The following is a 16,616-nucleotide window of genomic DNA, read 5'->3' on the forward strand; positions in this document are numbered from 1 at the left end:
CCACTTGCAGGGGAAGGGGATCCAGGAGGTTGGGTGGTGGCAGGGCAGGAACGGGGCAGTGTCCTGCCCAGCATGGTGACAGAGTAGGGTGCCTCAGCCAGGCCAGCAAAGTGGGAACATAGACGCTGTGTGCTAGCCCTCCGACCAGGCAGCTGGCCCCCTGGATAGGGAATGATGCCCACAGGGCCCTGAGAATTAGCTTAGGTCAGTAAAGCAGTGCAGAGGGAGATCTACATACAGGTATACACTCATAATGTCACTGATGTGCACATAGTAAACCATAGTGAAAATTTCCCATTAGATAATTTCTTAAGCATTTTTATCCTTTCTCTTACTTAGTCTTCTGCAAGTTTGAGTCCCATTGCTCATTGTTTGCTGCTTTGTCCAGGTAAATATTACTTTGATTTCAACAGCCCAGGTCTATATGCATAAGGACAAGGTAGGTCTTAGTAAAACCACTTTTTTTTGGCTTCATTTTCTCAACTTCAACATGAATTCTCTTGTTCTGGGACACTTTTCCATCTCCTGCTTTCTTTCATCATAATCAATCTCATTATCAAGTCCTTTTCACTGATAACATTAAGGATTTAAACTAATTCAGGTTTTTTGGCACCACTACTTCTATTACTAAGATTTTTGTATAACATCTTTTTTTCCATTTTTAATACCACATTTATTATGTCTTATTTAGGTCAAAATTGTCCCTTAGCTTTAAAGAGCATTCTGTTATCTGCTTCTATCATATCTTTATACAAATAGACCAAACGTACTCTTGATTTTTATTTCATTACCTTAAAAATTTTGATAAGATTTAACCATAAAACAGGCTTTCTGTTCCTGCAGCACTGCTATTAACTCTTTTCCTCTCTCCACTTGCTCCATTAGGAGTTTAATGTGTTGAGTTTTTATGACTGGAATTCTAAACTCCATACCAGATAATGTCTCAACAGTGCAACTTATAATTAATACTTAATGTTTTCGTTTTGCAAAAGCCTCACTGGATACATCTGAGAATTCTATTTCCATTTTTTACTGCTACATGCACCTAGGTGGTGCATAATAATTCTTTGACTGATTAATACCCCTAAGTCTTCCTGTTTCAACCAGTGAGCCTTCTGATTGAAGAAATTCTCATTGCTCCCTATGTTCATTACCTCGTATTTCAAACTAATTAAATCACATACCCTGTCCCAGTTCTAAAGCCTATCCATTTCTTCCCATGTGATATTCTGATCACCTTCCATATTGTCAATGTCTGCTACATTTGTATTTCTTGAAAAAACATAAATGCTTTCCTGTATGTTGTATTTGAGATATTGCTGATACTTTCTATAACATTTAATCCGATTCTGATTCTGAAGGAATTACAGCGAAGGACTTATTTTTACTTTAGAATAATTTTTGTAGTTCACACACTACGATCTTGTGCTAATCTACCTTTTATTGCCATTGTGCAATTATTTTCCATGCACATTGAGTCCAAGTATATTATGTGCTAAAACAATCTCTTTAGACAAACTCAGTTATCAAAGTTCAGTTAGATGCAATCCACTTGCTAATTCAAAGGCCAGTCTATATTTTTCATTCATCTCCATATATTTAAATATAATACAAAAGGTGTCCTTAATCTTCATATACAACTAATGTATGATTATCAGGTTTTATTGGGCCATTTCTAATACCTTTTTCAGACAGACCAAGTATGGCTCAGCTCTAGCTGTATATTTATCACAAGCTAGAGTCACTGCTTCCAGCTTCATCTGGAATTCATCTGCTTTTTTCTCTCCTGAATAGACCTTGGTCCATGCCTGAAGAGTTCAGCTGTCTCAGCAGGATACACTGAGCACCAGGGCATCCCCTAAAGGCAGCCCCAGCAGTGCCAGGCTTTCTAAGGGGGAGCCATGTGTGAGCAGGTCTTCCTGGTTCAGCCAGGGATCATGATTTCCAAAGAGGCTCAGCAGCCCTTATTGCTCTAGACTGAATCTCCTAGGAAACAGCAAACTGAAGCTGTATTATCTTTTCCCTGAAGCCTGCCAATCTCCAGTCTTACAAATGGGCACAAAGAGGCAGGAATAAAAATATAGACCTTGCATGGACCACCCTGCCTGGAGAGATGCTGGGAGCACTGTGCAGGGTGACCCCAGCTAGACATTCATCCTATAGATGTTGGGTTTGTCTCTGGAGGGGGTGATCTAGCTCTAGTGCTGTAACTAAAGGAAGGAAAGATAAATGCAGAGTGAAGAACAACTGATGAAAGGCAGGTCCTGAGAGCAAAGCTGTGTAAGAGGTAATACAGCTTTGTGGAAAAGGTGTGCACTGAGTGGAGACTGCAAATTCCAAAGGCAACTATCCTATTTGCAGGAAAAAGAAATTCTATTGAAGCTTTTGCTTCAGTGTTTGGATAAAACCCATCTTTTTCAAAGAAGTTATTGTAAATATTGGACTATTTATTAATTAATATGGCTTTTCAGTTCAGGGATGTCATCTTATCATGGATGATAGAATGAAATAAAACAGAAAAAGATTTAATCATACTTTTGTAGATTATATCAAATCCAAAACATAATTTACATATACCATAAAAACTAGATAGAATTTATATGATTTTATGAACAAAAAATGCCATTTTTTGATATTTTTTAAAAACACTTGCCTTGCTGATAAACACCAATACAACTGTCACAGACACATATCGTTTCTGTCTGCACATTAATAATAACAAGACCAAACAAGAATTTTCCCACTCCTTAATTTTCCTTGTGTCCGCCCATAGCTTCTGGATTTGTTCCAATTGCACCTGAGCTCATTAGTGTTCCATAATCCAAAGACTCCTGGTGCCACATTCACTTGGCTCCTGAGTGAGGTGTATCCACCACTGTGCCAGGTGAACATTTATAATCTGGGGCAAGTAGGATGTTCAATTGAATGGAGGGCATGGGCAGAGAACGATAAAAAAGCATCCATTTTGCATAGTCTCTGCCAGAAAATCTTAAAAGCTAGAGCCTTCTTGCTGCAAACAGCTCGGCATTTACATAGCTTAACTGTCAGAGTGTGTCTCTACCTATTCAAGGGTATAGCCCAGTCCATAAAATTATCCATGTGCATAACAGCTGATGGGTTTAGAACAGCAGAGGTAAATGACTTTTAAACAGACCTCACAGATGGCAAAACTGTTTAAAGAAGGTTCTTTTTCTCCACTGGTGTGAAGACTCTGAGGTACATAATTGCTGAAGCCTGAGAGAGAGTCAGAGAGCAGGTAGGCAAAAGAAAGGTTGTGGGCATTTTTGCCTCGCAGCCTTGAGCCCTGCTGGTAACACACAGCACACCATCCAGCCAGAGTTTATGCAGTAGGTGTAGGGTCCCAAACTAAAAATATACAGCATTTGGAGGAGCTAAAAGTTGGAATAGTGGCTTTTACAGCAAGGTGGTCCATATTCCGCATTTCATTTCAGGAGTTGGATGCGACTTTCAGAGTGAGTTCCACTGAAAAAAGTCCATTATGGGATCCTACAAAATAAGCAAAAAAATCAATATTGTTCAAAAAGGGAGAACAGGAAAGGGGGAGAGACAGAGAAGGAGTACATATGCATATGCAGTCAGTATACCGTGCTAGAGAATAAGGAATGACTGTTCCTAGTTTTACAACACAATACCACAAAAGTTTTCCTGAAAATATGGTTACCACAAAGAAAAATAATATGAAGATGCACTGAGATTTACAAATGCTTTTTTACCTGATTAGATTTACTATGAATTCCCCAAGGCTTCTCTCTGCTTTCAGGTCTCTTTACTTTCAACGATAAACCAATTGCATTGATAATTTAACAATCCACAGGATTTCCTTTTCAGAAGAAGCAATGTCATACATAGCAAATTGAGGTTTCATGACATTTGAAAATTATTAATAAATAAAATCAGGTTTGGAAATCAGAGAAAGCAATGTCCATGAACTCCCCTCATTACCATAAAACTTTATGGTAAAAAATAAAAAATAAATTGCAATGTGAAACACTGGAAATATTTCTGCACTTTCAGTTCAAGTCAAAAAATATATATTTCCTCATTTATCCTCGCTATCTTAACAAACAAAAGCTCAGTAATATGGGGAGAGCATTCATGCATGAGCTTGCAAGCACAGCACGAAATAGGAAGATTTGCGATGTTCCAGGCAAGTATTTTGTCAGCTTCTTTAGTTTGCATGTTGTTTAGTGTTAGGTGTTTAGATTCTGTGATGATAGGCTCTACATTGGGAAAACAAAAACCACTAAGAAACTATCTAGATAACATTGTGGTAGATAGATAGATAGATAGATAGATAGATAGATAGATAGATAGATAGATAGATAGATAGATAGATAGATGTGGATTTATTGAGGTTTTTAAATACTTTTTTACTTTTGAGGCCTTTGCTGACCATTCAGCTACAAGTAGAACTTATCAGCTTTCCCTATTTCAAGAATGTGTTATGATATAGATTTCTTAATTTGATAACTTGTAGATAATTCAAAGACAGATCATATCCCTAGGCCCTGGCACAACAGTCAAGAGTTAAGAGTACTGAATATGACTTCTAGAATAATTTTGGCTTGAAATTATTCAAGGGGAGAAACTGGATTTCTTTTTTAAGTCTGGAAATACTTTTTTCTGCAAATATTGGCAATAACCAAGTATCCATGGGAAAAAATATTAAAAATAACCAGGGACCTCAATGGTATATTTTCTCATGCATCTCTAAATATACATAAATTTGATTTTGTTTCTAGACTAAATCTTAAACACTGGTTACTAAGCAGGAATAACTAACATATAGAAATTATCCTATAAAAACAAGACCCCTTCCTCTTGTTGCAATTACAAAAATGCAACAGCCTGTTATGAATAGGTGCTGCTGCACATCCACAATTTTGGACTGTATCTTTGTTCAAAAATGATGGCTATTTCTGTCAGCAGGATGGCTGTTTCTGTTAACAAGAGTAGCCATCCTACTCTCAAATCTAACAGGCGAGTCTCTTGTATTTTTATACTGTTCTTAGTGTGAGATAGCTAAATGAGGCCACCCCCTGGCCATGGTTCACCTTTTGATAAAAAACATCAGTGATTTTTGTGCTCGACTTATATTTTACTGAGACAAAACTAAGAAAGGACAATATATGCCTTTGGTCAGCCTGCTTAAGGCAGCCATTGGGGTGGCATGCACAGTAACCACAGTGTCCTAAGGACATAAACAAAGCAATTTTTGTATGGAATGATATATTTTATTACTAACTAAAACACTTTGAAAAAAAAAATCTAAACCCCCAATCAAGACATAGACTCATGAACCTGAAATTACCTAAAGACTATTGTGCCTGGAAAGCTGCCTATTTTGTTCATCTGATAAAACATAATTTCTTTTCATAATATCTTTGCATTACCTAGAAAGAGTCCTTTTAGTTCAGGAGTCTTCCCAGTCTTTCCAATATCTAGAAAGTGGTACCAGGTTTTACTTCTACCAAATGTTCTACCCCATCTTTTGTCTAATACACACTGCATCATTGTGCCAGCCTAGGCAAGATGTTTTTGTATCTCTTCTGGAAATTGCTCATATACAAAAACACAGATCTAACATCCTTCCTGTGATATAAGCTTATGCTAAGCAATGTCTCCACACTTCCCAAAATTACATGTGCCTGTATCTTTATGTATTCTTTGATCACGTTGAAAGGATGAATCCATTGTGCTTGTTTATTAGTCCAACAACTGTGTTCAGTACATGGGTGGAAACATTCCCTTCAGCACGTTAATTACAGATTCACACTAGGGGTTCCTTTGTGTTCTGAGAGAATACAGTTCTTTGATTACACAAGACCTAAGTGGCATTTCAGAATATCAGCATTAATAACTCATTCCTACAGATCTACCAGGTAGAATTAAAATTAGGAAGAAGGTTTATAACTTGTCAAACTATGTTTCTAATTAATGGAGTTGTGTAACAACAACTACTTGCTCCTTCACAGATTGCGCTGTTTTCCTAAATACTGTTGTTCTGATGTCACATGATGAAAATCTGCAGTTTTGGAAATCTACCATTATGAATGTATAGGTGAACATAAGCAAACATATTAAAAAAATACAAAATCGGCTAAAATAGGGTTTATTACACAAACATTTTGAATATCTTTCTGCAGAATGTTTATAGCCATTGATGATTTCAGATTATTTAATTGGTATAATTTAGCAGAAATAATACTCTTCTTATATGGAATTAATAATAATTTCCCTAAAAGCTTTTGTTAAAATAATTTTGTTATTCTTATGGAGAAGAAAAATATTCTCATGGAGACAGAACAGGGAGCTGAATTTTTCTCTGCTCCAGTAGTACAATTGTGTTTTGCTTGGAAGGTATTAAAAAACCCACTCCCTTTCATTGTTTTTTACCCTATTTTATAGTGAAAGTGGGTAATTTAAACCCTCTATGGATGGGATTGATCCCTTGTAAACTAGGCATCTAAACTCCTATTGTCTAAGAACAGTATAATTCTTGCTTTCCTTGGGGTTAATGGCATGCAGTAAGCACCTCCCAGGAAGTAGTCAGCCTCAGACAGCAATCTAGCAAAGACCAGATGAATTCCTCTTTACAGATATTTGTTTCTTCCTATTAAGTACAAAAACACCTTCGGGTGATGAGCTCAGGTTTTAACTTTCCACCTTCAATATGCATGGCAAACATTCCTTCACAAATCCACATAATTACTGTCAAATCACTATTTACAACATGACTCCCTGGTGAAACCTACAGGGCTTACAGACAATGGACAAGCTGTTAGCAAGCTCAGACTTCTTCTGTGATAATTTGTTTATTTTGTGGTTATCTTATCCACCTTTTTCTCCCTGGTGGATGTTTTACACACCTATGTGTATCTTGCCAATCCCAAAGCAAATCCTGGCTCCGTGGAAAATGGCAGGGCCAGGATATCTTATTCTCCCTCAAATATCATAAGATGTATGGAGCAGTTAGGTCTAAGTCCTTAAAATGGTTCACTAGCCTCTACATATTATTGCTCAAACCAAAAACCTACAAAGCACATATAAATAGACTGATCAAATAAAATAACTGTGACAGTAAGATCAGCTTGTTCTGCTTCTAGGGAAAAAAAAAAAAAAGAAACAAAAAAACCCCACATACCAACACAGAAACCATACAGTGTAAAATGATCCTTTCAATGAAAATTGAGTTTTTATGGTTCCTTATTAGAGACTTCCCTTACAACTAATTATATTAAACTTCTACATTCTCTGCTTTTTCTCATCAGTAATCTCACAATCTCCAAATCTGTGAAAGTAAATGCTTAGTCAGTGTGTAAATTGAGAACAATTATCATTATGACCACACAGTAATACAAAAATAATTAGACCATTGCTAGCAGCAAAAATATAAATCAAATCAGTTTGTAATAGGAACATTAATAATTTGTTAAAGATACAATCTATTGCACATGAAGATGGGAAAGCAGCTGAGCTGAGCTGCTGAGCTGAAGACAGCCCTTGTTTTGAAATAAAGAGCACAGAGTTCAGGGTATGTGCATCAGTGATAATCTAGGGGTGATTGTGTTCAAGAGAATTTACAACCTATTCCAAATGCGTGAACTCAGTGGAACTGGGAAATCAAATGGCTGAATAGTATTTATTATGCTACCCTTATCTTTGCCAAGGTGGAGAGAAAGACTGGAACAGTTCACTTTGCCTCCAGGCATCCAGTAATGAGCCAACCAGTGGTGCATTAGGAAGTAGTGGGCAAGTGGCATTATCATCAGGTGCATTTTTAGTAGCAGAGTCAAGTAGCACTGGGAGCATTATAAGTAGTGCAGTCGAGTGCTGGAGCATTGGTTATTATAGCACAGAATGCACAATAGCTGGAAAGCTTTGGGAAATATAACAAGCAGAGTTAGGCCTGAAACATCCACTTTAAATACTGTCAAACTTTGAACAGCAGCAACTCTAAACTCAGACTTTCCCTTTGGCACCTAGGGATCAGTCTAACAGGCAAAACCTGAGTCTCAAATTTGAACTCCCCCAAATCCTAGAAAATCCTGGATACATTTCTAATGACAAGTAACATGGTCCAGATTCTTTCAGACCACAATAGAGTACAGCTGAATGCCACAGAGAACATTCCAAAAAAGGAGCTATTTGGCATGGTAAGCATTAGTAGTCAGGGAGCCAAGGAAATACCAAATGTGCAATCTAAAAATTATGAAAGAATTAGTTAATTACTAAAGTCTTTCCAGATAACAATACCCCCCCCCCCCCTAAAAAAAAAAAAAAAAAAAAAAAGCAAAAAAAAACACTCTTCACAATATCAGGGATAAAAAGGGGTCTGTAGGAAAAGACTTTCATCGGGAGGAGGCTCTACTGCATCACAGTAACTTTATTATCAGGCTGTCAAGACCAGTTCTGAGAGAAACGTATGCCAGGTGGAAGTTACAGCACAAGGACAACTTCCCAGTCCATGTTTTGATGCTGCTTTTGCCCAGATTCTTCCCTTCCCCATATGTTCTCCTCCAGAGACCAATTGACCTAAAATACACAGTGGGTCTGCTCCAGCATTTACTGGCAAGGCATAAATTTTGTGAATCAGGAAGGGGTGAAGACCTGTATCCAACAGTAATTTATCTTTCTCTTCAGAGTAACCACCATGAGAGGTGTTGGGATGAGGGGATAAACACATGGTGAAGTGACATACAGGAAAGCTGGTGTGATAATCACAGAATAGAGCAAAGCAGGAAATAAATGCGGTATCATGGATGTTGTAACAATATTAATATATATTTAGAGTAGGTAGCTACCTCACAGAGAATCAGAGAATCATTAAAGTTGGAAGAAACCTCCAAGACCATTGCATCCAACCTTTAACCTAACACTGTCAAGTCCACCATTAAACCATGTCTCTAAGTGCCACATCTACACATCACATCACCCTCCAGGGATGGTGACTCATCCAAATTGCATCAGCTTGAACAGCACATATTTGGACTTAGGATGTTTGTGCACGGGGGGTGTATCATCAACAGAAGAGACATTTGATTTATATGAGATCTGGACTCTGGTCTTCCAGCTCTATACTACCAGTGAGATCATAGTAATTCTGGAAATTGTTGATATGTTCTGAATGGGACACATGGAGAAGTCTCCATATCTTTTGCTGTCCCCATTTCTAAATCCACACAAAGCTGTAAACCTTCAGAATGTTTTTTGTTCTGCAGCCTTAACCTGCCCATGTTGGCTGGCAATTTAAGGTCAGAGGGCAGGGTAAGTGGAACATCTGTATAAAGCTGAAGTCTTCCACAAGAAAGACTGGAAAGTCTGAGAAGTGCTACTCACTCTCTGAGGTGAGATAGCAGTGGGCAGCAGGAAGGTTAACCAGGAGTAAGGTCTCAGGAAATACTACTTAAGGGTATATGGGAACTGTGTTTCTCCATGGCCTCTGACACTTGCAGGTATCTTGGACTGAGCACAGCTTATATCCTGCAAGCAGGAATGAAAACTGTGCACAGTGATAAATTCAGAGCAAGTAATTGAGAGTCTACTGTTTATTGGTGACAAGAAAAAGCTTTGGTGATGGTATCAATTATGATAGGGAATGAAAATGTGGCTGGCATCTCCAGTTGGCCTCACAGGGAGATTTGTTTTATCTGATGCACAAAAGCATATGCTAGCAACGCTAGCTGTGCTTACAGAGCATGGAAAAATTTCTCTGAAGATAGCCAAGAGGTGACTCCAACCAAAGAAAACCAAAGACAATGAAAGCATAGACACTGAAATCTTAGCCATTTATGTGGGAACTAGAGACTGAAATCTGAAAATGCTAGCAAACTGGTGCAATTATGTTGGATCGAATCAGAAAAGCAGCTCATAACACATTAATAGAATTACTGTAATTGCTTCAGGAATACAAGGAGTCCAAAGGACATTTTCTTATTTTTTCCTAATACAATAATATTTGAAATCTGTATAAAAATAGTTTCTCTTTTAAAGAAAAAGGAAACCTTCACTGTTGCAGCAGCTACTGCATTTCCCACTTTTCTTAATGTTCTATTGTTTTCAGCTAAAAAAAAAAAAAAGGTAGAGAAAAACAAGCATGTCATTGGCAATTGTCTTGCTATTAATGAAAATGTATGTATTATTATGTATTGCATTATAAACAAACAGCTCTTTTGCTGTCTGTGCTCTCTTTTAAATAAAACTCACAAGAAGAGAATTCATAAGAAACTTACAGTTTAGTATAATGCTCTTCTGTTTTACTTTAGTACTGGTTTATATGAACACATTTGTTCTAGAATGAGGATTTCTGCAAGGCTGCTTCAGGGAGGGACCGGTACTTTTGCAGTGCCTGGACTGATAGTAAAATCCAGATTGTTTGGATGTGCAACTGTTAACAAATTGAGCTGGTCTAGCTCAACAAATTTAGAAATAATGCCTAGATAACTTACATTTTTCTCATGTTGAACTATCATTTATGGAGTATGCATCTTCTTCAGGTGTCGATCAAAACTGATAATGTGCTGCAGCTCTTGTAAAAGAAGCTGTGTCTGTGCAGATTCATGTCTGAGCTTGGTGGGTGCATCTCCTCATATATCTTACATTAATTTTTATGAGATATTTTGTCTCCTGGAATTCTGGGTGTTTTTCCCATTATTCAGCTGTTTTCCACATTTGTGCTGTCTGCCTACCTGCTTCTGCTGACAGCAATCGATTGGGACTAGTCCTTTGCTATGCAGAAAGGAGATCTTTCTCCTCTGAACTTTAAAGGGTGTCACTCAGAACACTTTCTCCTTACAGGGCCTTTAACTGTCTGCAGAGTTTTGCCCCTATTTATGGTATGTTTTGACTGATGGGCTTGGTGTTGGGAATCCCCTTGTTAAAATAGAGGAGATAACTGACTTTCAGCCATATTCTCTCTCTTTTATTTGGGCCTCTTTTCTCTACATAGCTATGTATGTCCATGAAATACAAAAGGATTTAATTTTTACACTTTTTTTTTTTTTGTTATGCTAGGGTCAACATTGCCAAAAACGAAAAAAAAAAAAAAAAAGGAATGGGTAGACAGATAATGATCACAGTCTCAAAAGATATGTTTTCTTGAGAATGAAGTCTAAAATATTCCACCTTAACAACCCTAAATGAGCTATTTCTCTCTGAATGGTGCAGACAAACCTGCATATGTAGGGGCTCCTGCTATCCCTGATGAGAGTTTTGGTGTGCTGAGTGCTGACATCCTGTTTCTTTTATAGTCCTCCACTAAGCATTATTCCCTCAGGACCAGACGGAGTGGAGAAGGCACCACTCAAAGCAACAGCCAGAGAAAGGACTGTCAGTGCAATGGGAACTCTTGCCCAGGGGAGGGAATTACACTCTGAATATTAGTCATGCAGATTAGCCCTTCTCAGGGGGAACTCTAGGGAGACTAGCTTACAGCACTCTTAACAAATGTTTTCTGGTAGTTCCATCACTAAAAATAATGTTGCCCTTTCAACTTTGCAAATCACAGTTTGAAATTAAGAAGTTTCCATGTTTTGAACAGGGATAAATAACATGAGAACTTTATGTATACCTCAGTGTGTTAGTGTAAGCAACCTTCTCCTGATTTAGGACATATATCCTCAGTGAACATATACACAATTCATTTGAGATTTTGCGTATAGTTTTTAATAGAATTTTACCCAGTTTTTCCTTTCTGTTTAACAAGTTTTTTGATATTTGTGTCTTTTAATTCAAAAATACTACAGTCAGATTTTATTTTATTTCTTGCTACTACCTGTGTAGAAAAGAAAAATGCTAAAGAATAGTTCTGGAGAAGAAAAGGAAAGAGAGAAAAATACTTTCTGTATTTTTTAGCAGTAATGTGCAAATAGTAGAGAATATCTAAGTGTCTTTATATATGGCTTTGATTTACACAGATTGCCAAACCAGAAATGACACTGCATTCTCAGAATATAAACCAACTCATATACTTCAATTATACCCTTAAATCGTAACATCTTGACGGCTTGAGAGGTGTAATTGCTTAGGGAAAAATTTTAAGCCAGTGAAATAGAAATATTTACACTTATTTTAATAAATTTCTAATCCAAACCCCATTATAACCTGAGTCACTTCATTAACTTCAGTGAGATTTGAGGATCAGGCCATTTGAGCAAAAGGATGAATAAACAGACTTTGACATTTCTCCTTAAGTGCAGGGTATGTGAGTTTTTTGCAGGGTCTTCCACTGTAAATGCCCTTTTGTGAAACCCTGAGATGTAAATTCAGGGACTGACATCTTCAGCGCTTTGTTTGATCTCCAGTGCCATGCCATGATTTAAGAAGAGGCAGTTTCTAAAGTGCACTTGCAGCTGACTCAGACAGGCCTTTATAGTATTGATTGCAGGTAATGTTTGCTTTATGTACTGTTCAGTACGGTAATCCTAGATATATTGAAAGTGGGATCAGGGATCAGCATAAAATGATGTGACAATGTTTAGAAAAAGGATATACCCCCTACCAGATCTTTGTAATTACAATACAGGGAAGTTTGATGAGGCCATTACTGTATTAATTCAGTCTCTATAAATGTTACTGTTAAAAGGATCAACAGGATCACCATTTTTAATAGGAAAGACTTACATTTGGATCACAAGAAGCTTATTAGTATAGATCTCCAAGATTTCTCATTGATTTGTTTAGACAGATGTCTCGAGTAGTTCAGAACTATTCCACTGTTTCATACATAATGAGGTCCATAGCATTAATTATGTATGTATTTTCATTAGAAGAAATGTTCTTTTGCAGCTACATGAAGTATGCTATATTTATTCACACTATAAGAGATGCCACTTTTAAATCTATCAACATATATCACTACCATAACTGAATATGCACTGTAAGAACCTTAAACTCTAGCATAAACCTGCACTTTTTCCATCAAAGCCTGGTCTCTTTCATACTGAAAATATTCCTGATGCATCTGTCTGTACTCAAGTTGAAGATAGAATAAATTACTGGCTGTCAATATATGGTGGAATTTTTTTTATTTTTCTCCAAGATTAAACTCAGAGCAAGGACTTGGTGTTAAAAAGAAAAGATCCCAATAAGTCAGAAAAGGTGAATTCTCAGGAGGCAGAGGATCAACAATAAGTTTTATATAAAACTTATACCTATACTCCCCAGAAGAGCTGGAGCAGAAACCTCCCAGTTCCTTCATCCACTGTGTGCAGTTGGGTCCCTATACAAAAATTTGGTACCTGATCCATGAACAGAGTGGGACAGTTACAGCTTCCCTTGCTGGGAACCTGCCAGTGGAGAAAGCAATAGATGGCAACTCTCTGTCAGAGCTATTAAATAAGCTAATATGCCAGGAGAATTCATGGTGGTGTGTATAACATTTACAGAGTTGGTTTTAGTGTAAAATTACTCAACTATTCTAGGATTTATAGCTGTTAAACTACAAATATTCCCCACTGTGGACAGAGTTGTGTCAATATACCCATTCATCTGGGAGGTTTTAAAATCATTAGGGAAGGTTTGCTAATGATATACCCTCAAGATTCACTATCTTTTACCACTGTGATTTATAACTTGAGATGCTTTAGCATGGGATAATCTAAATGCTGCTTAAAGTTCAACCACTTGAAATTAACTAACCTGTTAATTCCTGACTGATCTATGTCTAACCCCTTTGCACTGCCCAGGATGGTTTATCTTCAGGATCAAGAAATACAGGCTGAAATCCTATAGTCATAGGAAAAAAATACTAGTGTGGCTGCTAAACAAAATGAAAAAGAAAGGGTGCCTTAATTGCAAAGCTGTAAGTTGTGCTGTGAAAACACAGAGCTATACACAGTAAAATGCACCTATTTTTTAGTGGTATCCTTACAAGTAAAATTTCAATGTTCAGGTGAGAGGATGAAATGTATATTTTCTGAGTTCAATTACATTGAAATGATTGATTGTCATATAGTCCAATATTTGGTTTTATTTCTGCTTAGCCTCAGTCATTTTTTAACCCCCAATCTTCCTGTTAAAAAACCTTTATGTGACTGGCTTTCCTGTGCAAATTCCAAAACTTGTTTAAAATTCAGGTTATGACCACATACATTTTGATTAAGTAGGTTTTATTGTTTGCAATTTCATAACTTGGGGGAGAGTGCAAACCATCTACAATAGGTTACAAATGGTATTTTATGAAGGGGGTCTTTTATCTGCCAGCAGCTCTGGCCTAAATTCTTACTCCCACAATGATGGAAGTTTTGGTGTGATTTTTGACTTCTGATGTCATTCGCTCTCCATCTGAACATATCTGTGCTATTCCTGCCAGGGCATGCCTGTTGAACACCTGCTGTGTTGTCATGAGTGTCCACAACAGAGTATAAAAAATTTAATAAATACTCTATATGAAACAGTCACTGCATTAAAAAAAAAACCCTGAAGTATGTATATTAAACCTTGGGCCACACTAAATCAATTTTGTTTGCTGTTCTGTGGGATCTTGTCACCTTTAGCAGCCCAGTAGCACAGCATCAGCAGTGGATTGAACTCACTTCAGGGTACCTCATACCCTGGAAATGGGAGGTTTGTGTAGGGTGTATGTGCACATGTGCCAGGCATAGTCCTTGGCCTCCAATAATCCACATATTTGATACCTGCAGGGATGTTGGAATGGTGTCAGCAGCTGCACTGTAGATGCACACAAGCTCTGAGCTCATCTTTTCCCCCAAGTCTCTGAGGAAGAAGGAGAAAAAGCTTGATTTCAAGTTCCTGTTGCACCACCTGTACCTGAAAGACCTAACCCACCTACCATATAGCCTTCAGGATCAGAAAATACAGGATGAAATGCCGTACTGATGGAACTAAGAAGCAGTGGAAATGTTATACCCTATTTCTTCTTTTGGGAAAGACAGCCATACACCCACTGGCTGTTCAGTCTGGCAGTAAGCCCCAGGCCCTCAGGGAAGACAACCAGTTTATCAGTGCCTCAATCACCACTCCAATTTGCCATGAAGAAACTCTCTCAGAGCTGCTGCCTGACTGTTCCTTCATGGTGGTTCTGTGCAATTGAGCCAGCCAGGGGCACTGTAACTGCTATAGGAGACCCGAGCTTTGCCTTGATCATTCCTTTCTTCCAAACTACCCCCTGTATTGTGATAAGGCAGCACAGAGATGCAGTGGTGTCTAGAAAATCCTCATATTTGAGGAGAAAGGAGATTTCTTGCATCCAAAATCCCTGTAGTTGAGGAAAAAGATGATTTCTTGCATTCAAAATCCCTGTAGTTGAGGAGAAAGGTGATTCCTTGCATCTTCTGCAAGACATGCTTCACAGGGCACCTATGACCTCACTCCCAGGCAGCAGTCCCCTAAAACATCAGGGAATCTGATCTCTCCTACCAGTTCACTTGCCAAGTTCCTTTCTATGCTTTGAAAGGATTTTTTTTTTTGTTTAAATTAGTACCAAAACAAGTGTATTTGCCATCACCTCCCTTCAAATGCTTGTTGCTTTGGAAAATGTATTTTATCACAAGCTACAGGGTATAATTTGGTGGGATCCCCCATGCTAATCTATTGGCAGTGTATCACTGAAGTGTACTTAAAATTAGGCTCCACTATGAAAAGCCATGTGTTGTTTAAGCACTGCCAGCACATTTGCCACTGCCTTGAACATAAACAAAGCAAGTCTCTGCCCCAGTGTGGTTACAGAAAGGGCATTCCAGAATCAATCCCTGTATGACTGGTGCTACTTTGCAGCAATCTGCAGTATGCCAAAGAAGGTGTGTGCACGACAAACTGGGACCGAGGGGGGTGCCCCACTTTTCTCACCCAGAAACTTATCAAACCCTACAACATCTCTAACGAAGATGCGCAGGGAGCTGCAGGCAGAGAGCCAGGCAGTGACTAAATGCTGCATCCCCAGTCACACACACACACACACACACACAAACACCAGATGTAGCACACTGGGACAGTGGTGAGGGATCACACAGACACCTTCTCCCTGCATCCCTTCTCCTAACACCGCCCCTTACAGGAACCTTTTATTTCCACCTAGGTTTGCGAGTGGCAGTCATGAACGTAGCCCAGCTCCGTACCTGAAGGGGTCTTCTTGCTTCTATCACCCTTTTCCCCGCTGGCCATTTCTCCTGCTTGTTTTTAAGCTGCTCTCCGCCCTGGCTGCAGCGGCCCCGAGCCAAGCCCCGCTCTCGGCCCGTGCCCATGCCCATGCCCGTCTCAATCCCACTCCCCATCCCCATCCCCATCCCCATCCCCGGCGCGGCTCGGGGCGAACTGCGGGCGGGCTGTGCCACCTTGTGGCTATTAAGGGGAAAAAAAAAAAAAAAAAAAAAAAAAAAAAAAAAAAGCAAAACAACCCGCTGCTCGCGTTACAAATTAAAATCTCCTCTCTCATAAATATCAACTTGTTAAACTCTGACTTCAGTTTTAAAAGGCAGAAAATTAAAATGTATACCTCTTTCTCAAAAAATTCGATAATTAGACATAATCCACAGGTGTTATTTTAATGATGCCAGCTCTTCAGACACACGGGCTGAGCAAATGTAGTGTGTTGTTAGCTAATTAAGTTGTCTTAATTTGCCAATTTAAAAAACTTA

At 38.3% G+C, this 16,616-nt stretch overlaps 1 long non-coding RNA gene across 3 annotated transcripts in view; it reads right to left on the reverse strand.

The window, feature by feature from the left end:
• LOC115495049 (uncharacterized) overlaps window positions 1-16,263 on the reverse strand; it is a 33,362-nt gene extending 17,099 nt beyond the window's left edge. For 2 of the 3 annotated variants that reach the window (XR_012055734.1, XR_012055732.1), the window contains exons 1-2: window positions 16,098-16,263; window positions 3,155-3,507 (exon numbers count right to left, since the gene is read on the reverse strand). This is a non-coding gene — a long non-coding RNA (uncharacterized lncRNA). The remainder of the gene's footprint in view (window positions 1-3,154; window positions 3,508-16,097) is intronic. The other variant, XR_012055733.1, reaches the window with a different exon arrangement.
• Between the last annotated feature and the right edge of the window lie 353 nt (window positions 16,264-16,616).

This window comes from Taeniopygia guttata, chromosome 1 (assembly GCF_048771995.1).
Source record: "Taeniopygia guttata chromosome 1, bTaeGut7.mat, whole genome shotgun sequence".
Lineage (NCBI taxonomy): Eukaryota > Metazoa > Chordata > Aves > Passeriformes > Estrildidae > Taeniopygia > Taeniopygia guttata.